This window comes from Coregonus lavaretus, assembly GCF_964263955.1.
Source record: "Coregonus lavaretus genome assembly, contig: HAP1_SCAFFOLD_282, whole genome shotgun sequence".
Taxonomy (NCBI): Eukaryota; Metazoa; Chordata; class Actinopteri; order Salmoniformes; family Salmonidae; genus Coregonus; species Coregonus lavaretus.
The window spans coordinates 410,107-426,578 of record NW_028162929.1 but is presented as its reverse complement, the minus strand read 5'-3'; the positions used below and the strand labels follow the sequence as shown (position 1 = coordinate 426,578).

Below are 16,472 nucleotides of genomic sequence, written 5' to 3'. Positions count from 1 at the left end.
TGTATGTGGCTTTCTTAACTCAAATATGATATATAAATATATATTTTACATTGTTTGCAAACTGACACGTATTAATGCAAAACAGGCTCTTCTTTTCGGTTCTGCTCCACTTGCCCTGAATGACGGGTCGACAAAAGTAGATGAGAGAGAGGGCTAATGACTGAATGTTATAGCATGTTGGTTGTTGCTAAGACATTTGGTATGTACTGTGTAGTTGTTGCTGTGAGAGCTGATTGTAATGTTTTGTGTTAGTTTGTTGCTCAGAGAGCTTCTTCAATGTCCTGAGTTAGTTATTTTTTTCTCAAGTTTTGTTGTGAACCAGTTTGTGTTCTTTTGTTTCATTTGTTCCCAAGGGGGGAAGGGGAAGGCACCTAGGGAGTGCTTAGGCAAGAGGCCCGCGGGCATACATTACCTGTAGAAGTTAACTGTCTATGCACACTAGGAAAGACCTGGGCGGACCATCCCTTGTATTTTGGTTAGTGCACCAGGTGCTATTAGTTAAGTAAGTAGTGGGTAGGCAGGTAAGGTAGGAGAGGGGGCTTTGATATTTACTTTCTTTGCTTTGGTTCCGTCCAGCCCCTTTTCCCCAAACTTACCGTGCAAAGGCATAAATTCCCTGTTAACGGTATTCTCTGCCTTTTATCATCCTTACATTCCCATAACTCAGTCCTACAGTCCCATACCTCTTTCACACCACGGAGAGTTGAGTTGTAGCAGGGTGTTGCGTTCCCTCTTCCGAGAGGAGTGCGTAACAGGCAGGCTGTCCACTTTATAATTGCTCTCCTGACCATCAGTTCACACACACACTTTCTTATCATAGCCTACTCCCTGCATTCCTCAGTTATCGCCGTTCTCACAATATTCTGCACCATGTTTCATACTCCTTAAAAAGCCTAACAGTTTCTCTCCTCCCTAAATTGGGAGGCCTCTTTATCTTGGTTTATCAGTTGTCTGTAGACATCTCTCCTTGTCCTTTGTTGTCTGGTCTAACTTTTATTCACATTGCTAAATAGTAGCTCAATGTCATAATCTTTACTGGTTCTACACTCACACATTCTAACACATTTTACAAAGTTTCAGGGTGTAATAATTAGTCATTAATAATTATTCTATCAATCCACCCTTTGACTAAATATTACACACATACTCACAAAATATATGTTGTTATAGAAATGAATCACACACATTGAAGCATATAAGTTGATTTGCATTTAAAAACATTAAAAATTGTCTCATTCAATACAGGTTCATCAGGGTTACCCCATGATTAAAAGCGTAACGTTACTCTTTAGCAATGGTAACTAACCTGTTTACCCACTATCTGGAAACAACAGTCTAAGCCTAAAGTGAAGAACATTTGCTTCATCACATCCTGCAACATCGGTTAACTAGTACATCATACTTAAAACAAGACTTTAATACACAAAAGATCATGACAATAACTTTTAAACTAGAGATTTATAGTTCTAGGAAAACATCCAGTCTCAAACTATCTGAATCGTCCTCCACCAAGCCTGGAGGGTCATATTCTTCATTCCTTAGGTCTGAGTCTGGGATTGGGCCGTATATATCACCATCTGTTGGGAAACTGCATGCTCCAACGCCTCGCTCACCAACCCTCAGACACAGGAAATAAGACAACATCCACAAAGAACAAGCATACCCATAGACGCGATTGCCGCGCCTAAAATAGTTACAACAATAGTTTTCCATTTACCAAACATGTTATCAAACCAACCAGTCATTGATGTATTCACCCCCCAGTTCTCAGCCCATTCTTTACTTAATGCAGTGAGACCTGCCAGTGTTCTAGTTACTGTACCATCTGGGGCTGTATTGTTGGGGATAAACATACAACAATGACCTCCCACCATCTTGTAAATCCGACCTTCTCTGCTAAAAGCATTTCGAGAACCAAACTACTCTGCAGGTCATGAGTGAGGTGGTTGATAGTTGGCCTGAGATTCTCTTCACTGCATCCCCTGTCTAATTAACTAACCTTTGTAGATGTAATTAATCCAGTCAACATTTTTATCAATTGTAACCCACCAGAAAAACGTTGTTGTAAATCCTTCTCCAATTTGATCTGTGATTCGCATTACTTTGGTGTCTATAACATTGATAATCTCTGGGGTTCATGGTGAATTGGGGTGCCTTAGTATTATCCTTTTTAAGAGTGGTTATTTTAATATCAGAACAATTAGGTGAGGTTTGGTTTGATCCCAAATCTATCACACAAGAGAACATGGTCTGAGGCATAGGTGCAGTTACAAGGGTTGGCCTACCTGTTGAACAGGCATAACAATTAGTTTAACCCAACGCCCTAGCTGTGTAGTTCATCCACCTTACCCAGAAGTTCTGAAATTCCTTCTACTTCTCCTTGGTTCATTTCCTGCAAGAGGAAATATTCTACCCTTGGTGGTTTAGTGCTATTTAGGATTCCTTCTGAGGGCCTTCCAAGGGGTATTAGACTCGTTTTTGGTACCTCTGGTGATAACATTAGATCTACCTGCTGTTCTGTCTCGGGGGTGGAAGATTAATTTCTCTCCTGAAAAATGAGCCTCACACATGTATTTGCCCCGACATCATCAACACAGACCCAATAGTTCCTTGCTATGTCATCTTGCATAATTGACTTTACCGTTATCACCAGTTCCGTTTTACATTCATCATGGGTTTGTTTAATTCCCCATCGGTTCTCATAGTATGTTCCCCAGGTATGTTTAAACACCCTTGCCCAAGGACATGAGCGTTCCCCAGTGCAAATGTGTTTACCATATCTTCTAGGACCTAACTTTCTTGTACACGCCCCCTTCTTACCAAAGCCTCCAAAACCTCCTATCTCTTCATGGGAGAAGTTGAATGGTATCTTGAATCCCCCATCTTGTCCTAAACTGACTTTAACTATTAAAATAATAATTCCCCCAATAGTCTTTCTTGGTTTCAGTATTTCTACGAGATCGAATCAGTGCATAATTTCCCTGTTTAGGTTGACCTGGATTAATCCATAATATGGTTAACATGATGATGCAGCTCAGAGTCCCCCAAAATCCCCAAAACCGCCATCCCAATCCTGTCCCTGACCCACCTGCCTGGTACTTCCCCATACCCACACCTCTATAAACACCCCACAGTGATGAAAGGTCGGGGTAGGGTTTCTTCGTTAACAGAGTTTACCCCCGAACCCTAGTGGGTCAGTTCTTCTCTTTAACTCTGTGTGTGTTCAACGGTGTTGGTTTGTGGGCCTACCTTTTTGCAGTGGGTAACGTGGACCCAAGTGGCTCTCCCAGCTATTCTTATAGCGAAGGCAGTTACCAATAGGACTCGGTATGGTCCCTCCCAGCGTAGCTGCTTTCAATCCTTTTTCCTCAACGATTGGATCCACACCCAGTCTCCAGGTTATATACTATGAATCACCTTCTCCTTTAATTCTCCTGTAGGACATAAATTGTTAGACATACGGTTAACACATTTTCTCATGTGTTCTGCTAGTGTATTCTCTACTTCTATATCTGCCTGTTCTGGTCCTGCCAACTGTGGCATTCTGTAAGGTCTTCCAAACACTTTAATATAGACAGTGGGGAGAAAAAGTATTTGATACACTGCCGATTTTGCAGGTTTTCCTACTTACAAAGCATGTAGAGGTCTGTAATTTTTATCATATGTACACTTCAACTGTGAGAGACGGAATCTAAAACAAAAATCCAGAAAATCACATTGTATGATTTTTAAGTAATTAATTTGCATTTTATTGCATGACATAAGTATTTGATCACCTACCAACCAGTAAGAATTCTGGCTCTCACAGACCTGTTAGTTTTTCTTTAAGAAGCCCTCCTGTTCTCCACTCATTACCTGTATTAACTGCACCTGTTTGAACTTGTTACCTGTATAAAAGACACCTGTCCACACACTCAATCAAACAGACTCCAACCTCTCCACAATGGCCAAGACCAGAGAGCTGTGTAAATCAAATCAAATCAAATTTTATTGGTCACATGCGCCGAATACAACAGGTGCAGACATTACAGTGAAATGCTTACTTACAGCCCTTAACCAACAGTGCATTTATTTTTAACAAAAAAAGTAAAAATAAAACAACAATAAAAAAAGTGTTGAGAAAAAAAAGGGCAGAAGTAAAATAAAGTAACAGTAGGGAGGCTATATATACAGGGGGTACCGGTACAGAGTCAATGTGCGGGGGCACCGGCTAATTGAGGTAGTTGAGGTAATATGTACATGTGGGTAGAGTTAAAGTGACTATGCATGAATAATTAACAGAGTAGCAGCAGCGTAAAAAGGATGGGGTGGGGGGGCAGTGCAAATAGTCCGGGTAGCCATGATTAGCTGTTCAGGAGTCTTATGGCTTGGGGGTAGAAGCTGTTGAGAAGAAGTCTTTTGGACCTAGACTTGGCACTCCGGTACCGCTTGCCGTGCGGTAGCAGAGAGAACAGTCTATGACTAGGGTGGCTGGAGTCTTTGACAATTTTGAGGGCCTTCCTCTGACACCGCCTGGTATAGAGGTCCTGGATGGCAGGAAGCTTGGCCCCAGTGATGTACTGGGCCGTACGCACTACCCTCTGTAGTGCCTTGCGGTCGGAGGCCAAGCAGTTGCCATACCAGGCGGTGATGCAACCAGTCAGGATGCTCTCGATGGTGCAGCTGTATAATTTTTTGAGGATCTGAGGACCTATGCCAAATCTTTTCAGTCTCCTGAGGGGGAATAGGCTTTGTCGTGCCCTCTTCACGACTGTCTTGGTGTGTTTGGACCATGATAGTTCGTTGGTGATGTGGACACCAAGGAACTTGAAGCTCTCAACCTGTTCCACTACAGCCCCGTCGATGAGAATGGGGGCGTGCTCAGTCCTCTTTTTTTTCCTGTAGTCCACAATCATCTCCTTTGTCTTGGTCACGTTGAGGGATAGGTTGTTGTCCTGGCACCACACGGCCAGGTCTCTGACCTCCTCCCTATAGGCTGTCTCATCATTGTCGGTGATCAGGCCTACCACTGTTGTGTCGTCGGCAAACTTAATGATGGTGTTGGAGTCGTGCCTGGCCATGCAGTCATGGGTGAACAGAGAGTACAGGAGGGGACCGAGCACGCACCCCTGAGGGGCCCCCGTGTTGAGGATCAGTGTGGCAGATGTGTTGTTACCTACCCTTACCACCTGGGGGCGGCCCGTCAGGAAGTCCAGGATCCAGTTGCAGAGGGAGGTGTTTAGTCCCAGGATCCTTAGCTTAGTGATGAGCTTAGAGGGCACTATGGTGTTGAATGCTGAGCTGTAGTCAATGAATAACATTCTCACGTAGGTGTTCCTCTTGTCCAGGTGGGAAAGGGCAGTTTGGAGTGCAATAGAGATTGCATCATCTGTGGATCTGTTGGGGCGGTATGCAAATTGGAGTGGGTCTAGGGTTTCTGGGATAATGCTGTTGATGTGAGCCATGACCAGCCTTTCAAAGCACTTCATGGCTACAGACGTTTAGGCAGGTTATCTTAGAGTCCTTGGGCATGGGGACTATGGTGGTCTGCTTGAAACATGTTGGTATTACAGACTCAGTCAGGGACATGTTGAAAATGTCAGTGAAGACACTTGCCAGTTGGTCAGCACATGCTCGGAGTACACGTCCTGGTAATCCGTCTGGCCCTGTGGCCTTGTGAATGTTGACCTGCTTAAAAGTCTTACTCACATTGGCTACGGAGAGCGTGATCACATAGCCATCCGGAACAGCTGGTGCTCTCATGCATGCTTCAGTGTTGCTTGCCTCGAAGCGAGCATAGAAGTGGTTTAGCTCGTCTGGTAGGCTTGTGTCACAGGGCAGCTCGCGGCTGTGCTTCCCTTTGTAGTCTGTAATAGTTTTCAAGCCCTGCCACATCCGACGAGCATCAGAGCCAGTGTAGTACGATTCAATCTTAGTCCTGTATTGACTCTTTGCCTGTTTGATGGTTCGTCGGAGGTCATAGCGGGATTTCTTATAAGCGTCCGGGTTAGAGTCCCGTTCCTTGAAAGCGGCAGCTCTACCCTTTAGCTCAGTGCGGATGTTTCCTGTAATCCATGGCTTCTGGTTGGGGTATGTACGTACGGTCACTGTGGGGACGACATCATCGATGCACTTATTGATGAAGCCAGTGACTGATGTGGTGTACTCCTCAATGCTGTCAGAAGAATCCCGGAACATGTTCCAGTCTGTGCTAGCAAAACAGTCCTGTAGCTTAGCATCTGCGTCATCTGACCACTTTTTTATTAACCGAGTCACTGGTGCTTCCTGCTTTAGTTTTTGCTTATAAGCAGGAATCAGGAGGATAGAGTTATGGTCAGATTTGCCAAATGGAGGGCCAGGGAGAGCTTTGTATGCGTCTCTGTGTGTGGAGTAAAGGTGGTCTAGAGTTTTTTTTCCTCTGGTTGCACATTTAACATGCTGGTAGAAATTACTAGGAGCGCTGCATCTGGATGAGCGTTTTCCTGTTGATTTATGGCCTTGTACAACTCATTCAGTGCAATCTTAATGCCAGCATTGGTTTGTGTTGGTAAATAGACAGCTATGGAAAAAATATAGATGAAAACTCTCTTGGTAAATAGTGTGGTCTACAGCTTATCATAAGATACTCTACCTCAGGCGAGCAAAACCTCGAGACTTCCTTAGTATTTGATTTTGTGCACCAGCTGTTGTTTACAAATATACACAGACCGCCACCCCTTGTCTTACCGGAGTCAGCCGTTCTATCCTGCCGATGTAGCGTATAGCCCGCTAGCTGTATGATATCCATGTCGTCATTCAGCCACGACTCAGTGAAACATAAGATATTACAGTTTTTAATGTCCTGTTGGTAGGATAACCGTAATCTTAGGTCATCCAATTTATTTTCAAATGATTGAACGTTGGCTAATAGGATTGATGGAAGAGGCAGTTTACTCGCTCGTCATCGGATCCTTACAAGGCACCCCGATCTACGTCCACGATATCTCCGTCTCTTCCTCACGCGAATGACGGGGATTTGGGCCTTGTCGGGTGTCTGTATGATATCCTTCGCGGCCGCCTTGTTGAAGAAAAAATCTTTGTCCAATACGAGGTGAGTAATCGCTGTCCTGATATCCAGAAGCTCTTTTTGGTTATAAGAGACGATGGCAGAAACATTATGTACAAAATAAATTACAAATAACGTGAAAAACACACATAATAGTACAATTGGTTGGAGGGCTGTAAAACGGCAGCCATCTTCTCCGGCGCTGTTTACTTCAAAAGTAGGTGTAAGGACATCAGGGATAAAATTGTAGACCTGCACAAGGCTGGGATGGGCTACAGGACAATAGGCAAGCAGCTTGGTGAGAAGGCAACAACTGTTGGCGCAATTATTAGAAAATGGAATAATTTCAAGATGACGGTCAATCACCCTCGGTCTGGGGCTCCATGCAAGATCTCACCTCGTGGGGCATCAATGATCATGAGGAAGGTGAGGGATCAGCCCAGAACTACACGGCAGGACCTGGTCAATGACCTGAAGAGAGCTGGGACCACAGTCTCAAAGAAAACCATTAGTAACACACTACGCCGTCATGGATTAAAATCCTGCAGCGCACGCAATGTCCCCCTGCTCAAGCCAGCGCTTGTCCATGCCCGTCTGAAGTTTGCCAATGACCATCTGGATGATCCAGAGGACGAATGGGAGAAGGTCATATGGTCTGAAGAGACAAAAATATAGCTTTTTGGTCTAAACTCCACTCGCCGTGTTTGGAGGAAGAAGAAGGATGAGTACAACCACAAGAACACCATCCCAACCGTGTAGCATGGAGGTGGAAACATCATTCCTTGGGGATGCTTTTCTGCAAAGTGGACAGGACGACTGCACCGAATTGAGGGGAGGATGGATGGGGCCATGTATCGCGAGATCTTGGCCAACAACCTCCTTCCCTCAGTAAGAGCATTGAAAATGGGTCGTGGCTGGGTCTTCCAGCATGACAACGACCCGAAACACACAGCCAGGGTGTGGAGTGGCTCCGTAAGAAGGGCAACTAAGGAGTGGCTCCGTAAGAAGCATCTCAAGGTCCTGGAGTGGCCTAGCCAGTCTCCAGACCTGAACCCAATAGAACATCTTTGGAGGGAGCTGAAAGTCCGTATTGCCCTGCGACAGCCCCGAAACTTGAAGGATCTGGAGAAGGTCTGTATGGAGGAGTGGGCCAAAATCCCTGCTGCAGTGTGTGCAAACCTGGTCAAGACCTACAGGAGACGTATGATCTCTGTAATTGCAAACAAAGGTTTCTGTACCAAATATTAAGTTCTGCTTTTCTGATGTATCAAATACTTATGTCATGCAATAAAATGCAAATTAATTACTTAAAAATCATACAATGTGATTTTCTGGATTTTTGTTTTAGATTTCGTCTCTCGCAGTTGAAGTGTACCTATGATAAAAATTACAGACCTCTACATGCTTTGTAAGTAGGAAAAGCTGCAAAATCGGCAGTGTATCAAATACTACTATCAAATACTCCCCACTGTATATATATATATATATATATATATATATATATATATATATATATATATATATATATATATATATATATATATATATATATATATATATATATTGTAATTCGTTATACCATAGGCCACAAAGTGTTTCCTAACCTGCTCTACCATCCATCCCTCCCGTTGACCCATGGCTCTGCCCATGTGTCAATATTGCAGCATATCTAAACAGTAATTTCGGGACAATTGGTAATCTGTCTTTGACCCATATTCCTTCCTTATTTACTGCGCCTTGCTTCACCCATCTGTGAACTTCCTTAATTGGGGCCCTACTGTAGCTCTCTATAAGTAGATCTCTATCTTCCTCTTTTGACAGCTGACTGGGACCAGAGGAGTGTTTTAACCCTGCTGACAACATTTGATAATACCTCAATTTACTTCTATCCCGTAAAAGTAATCCAAGATTAGTACAATTTACTTGCAACAGGTATCCCTCATTCAGGGAAAGCTCTCTCTCACTTCTGTTATTTTATGGTTCAAATCATATATATTATTACCAAATTATAAATTTCTTCACACTTTTCACAGTACTATAAATTACCCTCAACTTGGTAAAATAAACTATCTTAAAGTCCTCCTCTCATACTTAGAATTTACCAGTGTGGATGTTCAATTAACACCAGAAAGTCAAAACAGAGTTCAGAGGTCATTGAAATCATTCAACAAACTGTTCCATCCCATAGTATACTAAACATTACCATCATTCTAAATAGTTCATAAATGTTACTTATTCCAAGTGTTCATTAATTTCTCATGACATTTATTCTCATAAGAAATCATATATACCCTAAACTCAGTCAAAACAGAAAAATTCCATTAAATTCACTGTGTGTGCTCCTTTAATACTTATCACCTTTGACCTGTTGAAAACCCCCTAAGATTGAAATAACAACCCTTTATAAACATTATACTAGGTGTGTTGTTTTTTATTTGAAAAACCCAATTGAAAAACAGCCCCCAAAAATAGCCAGGCCCCACTTAATTTGGTAGCTCACTTTTACGACCTAAATACTGCCTAACTCCACTAAACTGCTCCCCCTAGCCCTGGGCAACATTCCAATGAGATAAGCGAATATCTTTCTCCTGGAAGAGAAATTATACATTTTGTTAACCTTCAATTGCCATCAGTAATCTAAAGATTGTGAGTACACACAAAACATGATACAGATATCCCCAGTCCTAACTCATCAATAATCGTTTGTATCAATCTAATTCCTCATAACTAATCCATAAAACCACTCAAAATTCCTTGAGTATACAATGATTATGTTTAATTGATTACCCTTCAGATCATATCCTCTTTAAATCTTATAATGATTATTGAACCCCTAAATCTGCTCCATGTGATCTCATCTCAAATGATCCATTATCAATTATTTTACCAACACCATAGGAAAATCTGTCTCCCCTTCTATTGTTCCTGTCGCCCCTGTAAATGTCATATTTCAGTCATTAGCCAATACAATCACATACTCCGTGTAAGTAAGACATTATATTTTATCCCAGGCAACCCCTTAACATAATTCTATAGGATACTTCCATCAATCCTGGAAGACACTATATAATACCTAATCAAATACTCCCCACTGTATATATATATATTTGTAATTCGTTATACCATAGGCCACGAAGTGTTTCCTAACCTGCTCTACCATCCTAACACTAATACATAACTAGAAAGCATGAATTTAATGCCATTCTTGCTTAAACAATGCAGTTCAACATTTCTCATCACCTAATTTCTATTACTTTTTTTCACACAGGAAACCCTGTACAATCTCTATCCTCTATTGCTGACTTTCCATCTAACATTACTTTTCAACATTTCTCAAATCTAATTACCTCTGTTATCAACTAAAATTATAGCCACCTCTTATGAAACCCCCAATCTGTCATTGTTTAGAATACAGCAGATATAGGTAACTGTCCTTTCTAAGTAGGCTACAAATAACACCAAACACATGCCGTAGTTGACCAGCATATATTGAATTTATCTCCATAGTATTAATATCCAATGTAGTGGTTGACGTTCCTTAATGGAAACCCTAAATTGGCTTTGTACAATATTATATTAATTATGTCTCACCTATGACGTATGTCTACGTTTGGGTGAGCAAGTTAATATACAATTATTATTCCAATTATTATTTTATGAAGTCTCTAGCCTCTCATTCAACACAAATCCCCATCATCAAATATACTCCCAGCAGAACTGAAAAAAAAAAAAACAGACTGATTTCCAGGACACTGCCCCTTTGTTTCTGGCCTCACTATCTCCCCGAGAGTTGGCACTCCCTTAAGGTCTCTCTTTCTCCTCTTTTTCTCTCCCAATCTGCTCTTGGTAAACTGCATACTTTTTTAAACCTCAATCAGTGTTGCTGTGCCGTTCTCCACCCTATCAAAGTATTTTTAATGGTTCTGCTTATCTCTGGTCTCATTCCACTGAGGAACGCTATCTTTAGTTGCTGATGGTAGGGCGTATCATTCCCCTGTCTCTGGTCTGGCTCGGGTATGCCACTGTTTGCGTTAAACGCATCTTTAACCCTCTCTAAGTGCTGGCTGACAGTCGCACTATCCTCTTGTTTACACTCTTGTTTGTACTTTAGAGAAGTCTGCATGACGATGGTAATGTTCTCTGAGGCTATTACACAATTCTGTTATTTTCCCAACATACTCTCCGTGATGGGCCCATGGCAAAAGTGCCCTCTGGGCATCCCCTGAAACCCACTGCCCTCTAATGGCAGCCCAAACCTTACTATTCCTGTTTTGGGGTACGTCATTCCTTCTACCGCTCTGGCCACGTCCTCTGTGTTCATGGCCTGTCTGCTGAATGGCATATTATTATTATTATTACTGTATACATCTAAGGTTGCTGGGGCCCCTTCATTCCCTGCCAATAGATTAGGTAAGGCTATCAGTGGGTACTGGCCCCCTCCTACTCTCTCATCTCCAGATTCATACTGATTCCCTCCTGAGCTTAGCTCTGAATCCTCACAATGTAATCTTGATCATTCCTGACAGTCCCATACAACAGGTTGACTAGTCCCCCAGAATTATCTCCTACTCTACGGAGGAATTTATCCCCACAATGTAATCTTGATAATTCCTGACAGTCTCATACAACAGGAATGGGTTCTCCCTCCTCTATACAACCACCTGTAATTATTCATAGATGTGACGTTTGAGCAAATATTAGGTCTCACACGTATACAACCTTACATGATTATTGGTGTTATATCTACTGACCTTATCCTTGCAGCCGAGATTCAATGTTGGTTTGGATTCCGTCACCGTCTCTGTCATTAATCAGGTGTCCTCTGGCCTGTTTTAACCCTTAATATCAAAGGGCAGGACTTTCTATTTACGAATGTATCATTCGCCCGTCGACGGTTTTCAGAGTTACCTGGAATGACAGAGGCAGGTATTGGGTTCCGGCTCAGAAGGACCAAGCTGTTATGAGAATAATTTAACGAACTATTTCAGTGTCTCTGTGCGTCTCCCAAAATCAAGAAACGGACAGAGTCCCGGTCTGCATAGTCAGAGATGTTTAAAGAAACGGACAGAGTCCCGGTCTGCATAGTCAGAGATGTTTAAAGAAACGGACAGAGTCCCGGTCTGCATAGTCAGAGATGTTTAAAGAAACGGACAGAGTCCCGGTCTGCATAGGCAGAGATGTTTAAAGAAACGGACAGAGTCCCGGTCTGCATAGTCAGAGATGTTTAAAGAAACGGCCAGAGTCCCGGTCTGCATAGGCAGAGATGTTTATTCATTGAGAATTCTGCCATCTTTTATACAGTCCTTCTTTTATACTCACACGTCACAAAACTCCCTCCCATCTTTAGGCAGGCTGTAGTTTTCCACTTTAAAATTGCTCTCCTGACCATCAGTTCACACACACACTTTCTTATCATAGCCTACTCCCTGCATTCCTCAGTTATCGCCGTTCTCACAATATCCTGCACCATGTTTCATACTCCTTAAAAAGCCTAACGGTTTCTCTCCTCCCTTAATTGGGAGGCCTCTTTATCTTGGTTTCTCAGTTGTCTGTAGACAGTTCTCCTTGTCCTTTGTTGTCTGGTCTAACTCCTACTCACATTGCTAAATAGTAACACAATGTCATAGTCTTTACTGGTCCTACACTCACACATTCTAACACATTTCACACAGTTTCAGGGTGTAATAATTAGTCATTAATAATTATTCTATCACTGTCTTCAGTTGCAACACTTACTACCGAGTTCCAAACTGCCTCTGGAAGCAAAGTCAGAACAAGAACTGTTCGTCGGGAGCGTCATGAAATGGGTTTCCATGGCCAAGCAGCCACACACAAGCCTAAGATTACCATGCGCAATGCCAAGTGTAGGCTGGAGTGGTGTAAAGCTCGCCCGCCATTGGACTCTGGAGCAGTGGAAACGCGTGGAAGAACTTGACTGGCCTGCAGAGAGCCCTGACCTCAACCCCCATCGAACACCTTTGGGATGAATTGTGGTCCAGTGTGGCTCAGTTGGTAGAGCATGGCACTTGCAACGCCAGTACGAACGAATATGAAAATGTACGCACTCACTACTGTAAGTCACTCTGGATCAGAGCGTCTGCTAAATGACAAAACATTTCAAATTTCAAAATTGGAAAGTCGACTGTGTGCCAGGCCTAATCGCCCAACATCGGTGCCCGACCTCACTAATGCTCTTGTGGTTGAATGAAAGCAAGTCCCCGCAGCAATGTTCCAACATCTAGTGGAAAGTCTTCCCAGAAGAGTGGAGGCTGTTATAGCAGCAAAGGGGGGACCAACTCCATAATCATGCAGATGATTTTAGAATGAGATGCTTATGACTAAGGTGCCCACTTAGACGTCAACACCCATGGGGGCTTGACCTGCCTGGCTCTCCCATAGATTATGCAGTGATGTCATGTCCACATGAGTGACTGAACACTGAGCCAATCATAGTGCAACTAGAGAAAATGAACAACACCTAAGCTCTGCAATAGTGTGCAACTGCAGCCTGCAATTCTGGGCGTTCCTACATGTGTTCATTCCTGCATCTGCATGATCACCCCCCCTTGAGCACCCCATTGGTTGCTGCATGACGCCCCCACTCGAGCACAACATCTTCATGCTTGTGTGACACTCTATTGTGGGTCAAAAAGGACATAACTATTGGAAAACAGTGTGAATACAGTGCCCACCAGGAGGTGGGTCGAAGGACACCGTTTACTGGTCGCCTTCCGTTAGTACAGCGACACTGTGTGCTAGCTCGTAGTTAGCTAGCTAGCTAGCACACAGTGTCGCTCCCACCTGCTGTGTACCGGAGAAAACCCTGCCTGACACTGTCTACCGGTGTCGCCGCCAGCTCCCGCCTGCTGTGTACCGGAGTCCTCCTTAGGACTAGCAAGCTAGCAGACAGAGTCCTTCGCTCCCACCTGCTGAACACCAGCCCTCGCCGTCGTTAACAGAACTGTGGGGAAACAGACGGGGACGAAGGACACTCTGTGTACTAGCTATAGCTAGCTACCGTTGATGCCCTGTCAATGATTTATAGACAATTACACTGAAACAAATTATTGGTTTGAGAAAGACTCTTTATTTTATATCTTCGAGGTATAGCCAAGAATCGAAGTGTTGGTAATCCTGACGGAAACATGGATTACCACTGAAAACACTGCTACTCCTGCTGCTCTCTCCTCATCTGACCATGTGTTCTCGCATACCCTGAGAGCATCTGGTCAGCGGGGTGGTGGCACAGGAATCCTCATCTCTCCCAAGTGGACATTCTCAATTTTTCCCCTGACCCATCTGTCTATCTCCTCATTTGAATTCCATGCTGTCACAGTCACTAGCCCATTTAAGCTTAATATCCTTGTCATCTATCGCCCTCCAGGTTCCCTTGGAGAGTTCATCAATGAGCTTGACGCCTTGATAAGTTCCTTTCCTGAGGATGGCTCACCCCTCACAGTTCTGGGGGATTTCAACCTCCCTACGTCTACATTTGACTCATTTCTCTCTGCCTCCTTCTTTCCACTCCTCTCCTCTTTTGACCTCACCCTCTCACCGTCCCCCCCTACTCACAAGGCAGGCAATACGCTTGACCTCATCTTCACTAGATGCTGTTCTTCTACTAATCTCACTGCAACTCCCCTCCAAGTCTCCGACCACTACTTTGTATCCTTTTCTCTCTCCCTCTCCTCCAACACTACTCACTCAGCCCCTACACAGATGGTAATGCGCCGTCGCAACCTTCGCTCTCTCTCTCCCGCTACTCTCTCCTCTTCCATCCTATCATCTCTTCCCTCTGCTCAATCCTTCTCCCTCCAATCTCCTGATTCTGCCTCCTCAATCCTCCTCTCCTCCCTTTCTGCATCCTTTGACTCTCTATGTCCCCTATCCTCCCGGCCGGCTCGGTCCTCCCCTCCAGCTCCGTGGCTTGATGACTCATTGCGAGCTCACAGAACAGAGCTCCGGGCAGCTGAGCAGAAATGGAAGAAAACTAGACTCCCTGCGGACCTGGCATCTTTTCACTCCCTCCTCTCTACATTTTCTTCATCTGTTTCTGCTGCTAAGGCCACTTTCTACCACTCTAAATTCCAAGCATCCGCCTCTAACCCTAGGAAGCTCTTTGCCACATTCTCCTCCCTGCTGAATCCCCCCCCCCCCCCCCCCTCCTCCCTCTCTGTGGATGACTTCGTCAACCATTTTGAAAAGAAGGTTGACGACATCCGATCCTCGTTTGTTAAGTCAAATGACACTGCTGATCCTGCTCACACTGCCCTACCCTATGCTTTGACTTCTTTCTCCCCTCTCTCTCCAGATAAAATCTTGTGACTTGTGACGGCAGGCCGCCCAACAACCTGCCCGCTTGACCCTATCCCCTCCTCTCTTCTCCAGACCATCTCCGGTGACCTTCTCCCTTACCTCACCTCGCTGATCAACTCATCCTTGACCGCTGGCTATGTCCCTTCCGTCTTCAAGAGAGCGAGAGTTGCACCCCTTCTCAAAAAACCAACACTCGATCCCTCTGATGTCAACAACTACAGACCAGTATCCCTTCTTTCTTTTCTCTCCAAAACTATTGAGCGTGCCGTCTTTAGCCAACTCTCTTGCTATCTCTCTCAGAATGACCTTCTTGATCCAAACCAGTCAGGTTTCAAGACTGGTCATTCAACTGAGACTGCTCTTCTCTGTGTCACGGAGGCTCTCCGCACTGCTAAAGCTAACTCTCTCTCCTCTGCTCTTGTCCTTCTAGACCTGTGTGCTGCCTTTGATACTGTGAACCATCAGATCCTCCTCTCCACCCTCTCCGAGCTGGGCATCTCCGGCGCGGCTCACTCTTGGATTGCGTCCTACCTGACAGGTCGCTCCTACCAAGTGGCGTGGCGAGAAGCTGTCTCCGCACCACGTGCTCTCAAAAAATTATATTTTCAATTTACAATCTGTAAAAACAATGAGAGTAGAAGGGTTCAGAACTTTTGTGAAACATCACAGTACAGTTGAAAAAATATATGGCAAATAGAAATCCAATATGGATGGTGTTAAGAGATAGATGGGTGGTGTTGAATGGAGCTGAAGGATGGGACTAATAACAACTAACAACTAACAACAACTAATAACAACAAGATAACTGATGTAAAGCATACTGTGTCCATAATAAGCATAATAAGTAGATAGGTTATAGGTTGAGAGCTTTTGGGAAAGAGCACAGTTAGAAAGATATGGTATATAGAAGCAAACCAGATGGACATCATGAAATTGATCGGAGAGGTTGAGGGTAGAGGAAGTTCAGGAGTAAAAACAGACAAAATAGAACTATTATAAAATTGACTGTGTCCATGAAATGTATATAGTATGTATAAGCTGGAAGTAGAGGCCTAAGGGTTGTTGTTCACTAGTTTACTCCAATTAGGGAAGGGGTGGTGGGGTTGGAAAGTAATAAAGGGAAATATATTTT

The 16,472-nt window shown here is 43.8% G+C and overlaps 1 protein-coding gene across 1 annotated transcript in view; it reads right to left on the bottom strand.

Moving 5' to 3' along the window:
- The window catches only part of LOC311118679 (BTB/POZ domain-containing protein 3), a gene marked incomplete at its 3' end in the record, with an annotated part of 445,507 nt that overhangs the window by 116,253 nt on the left and 312,782 nt on the right, over positions 1-16,472 (bottom strand). The gene's annotated exons all lie outside the window — the stretch shown is intronic.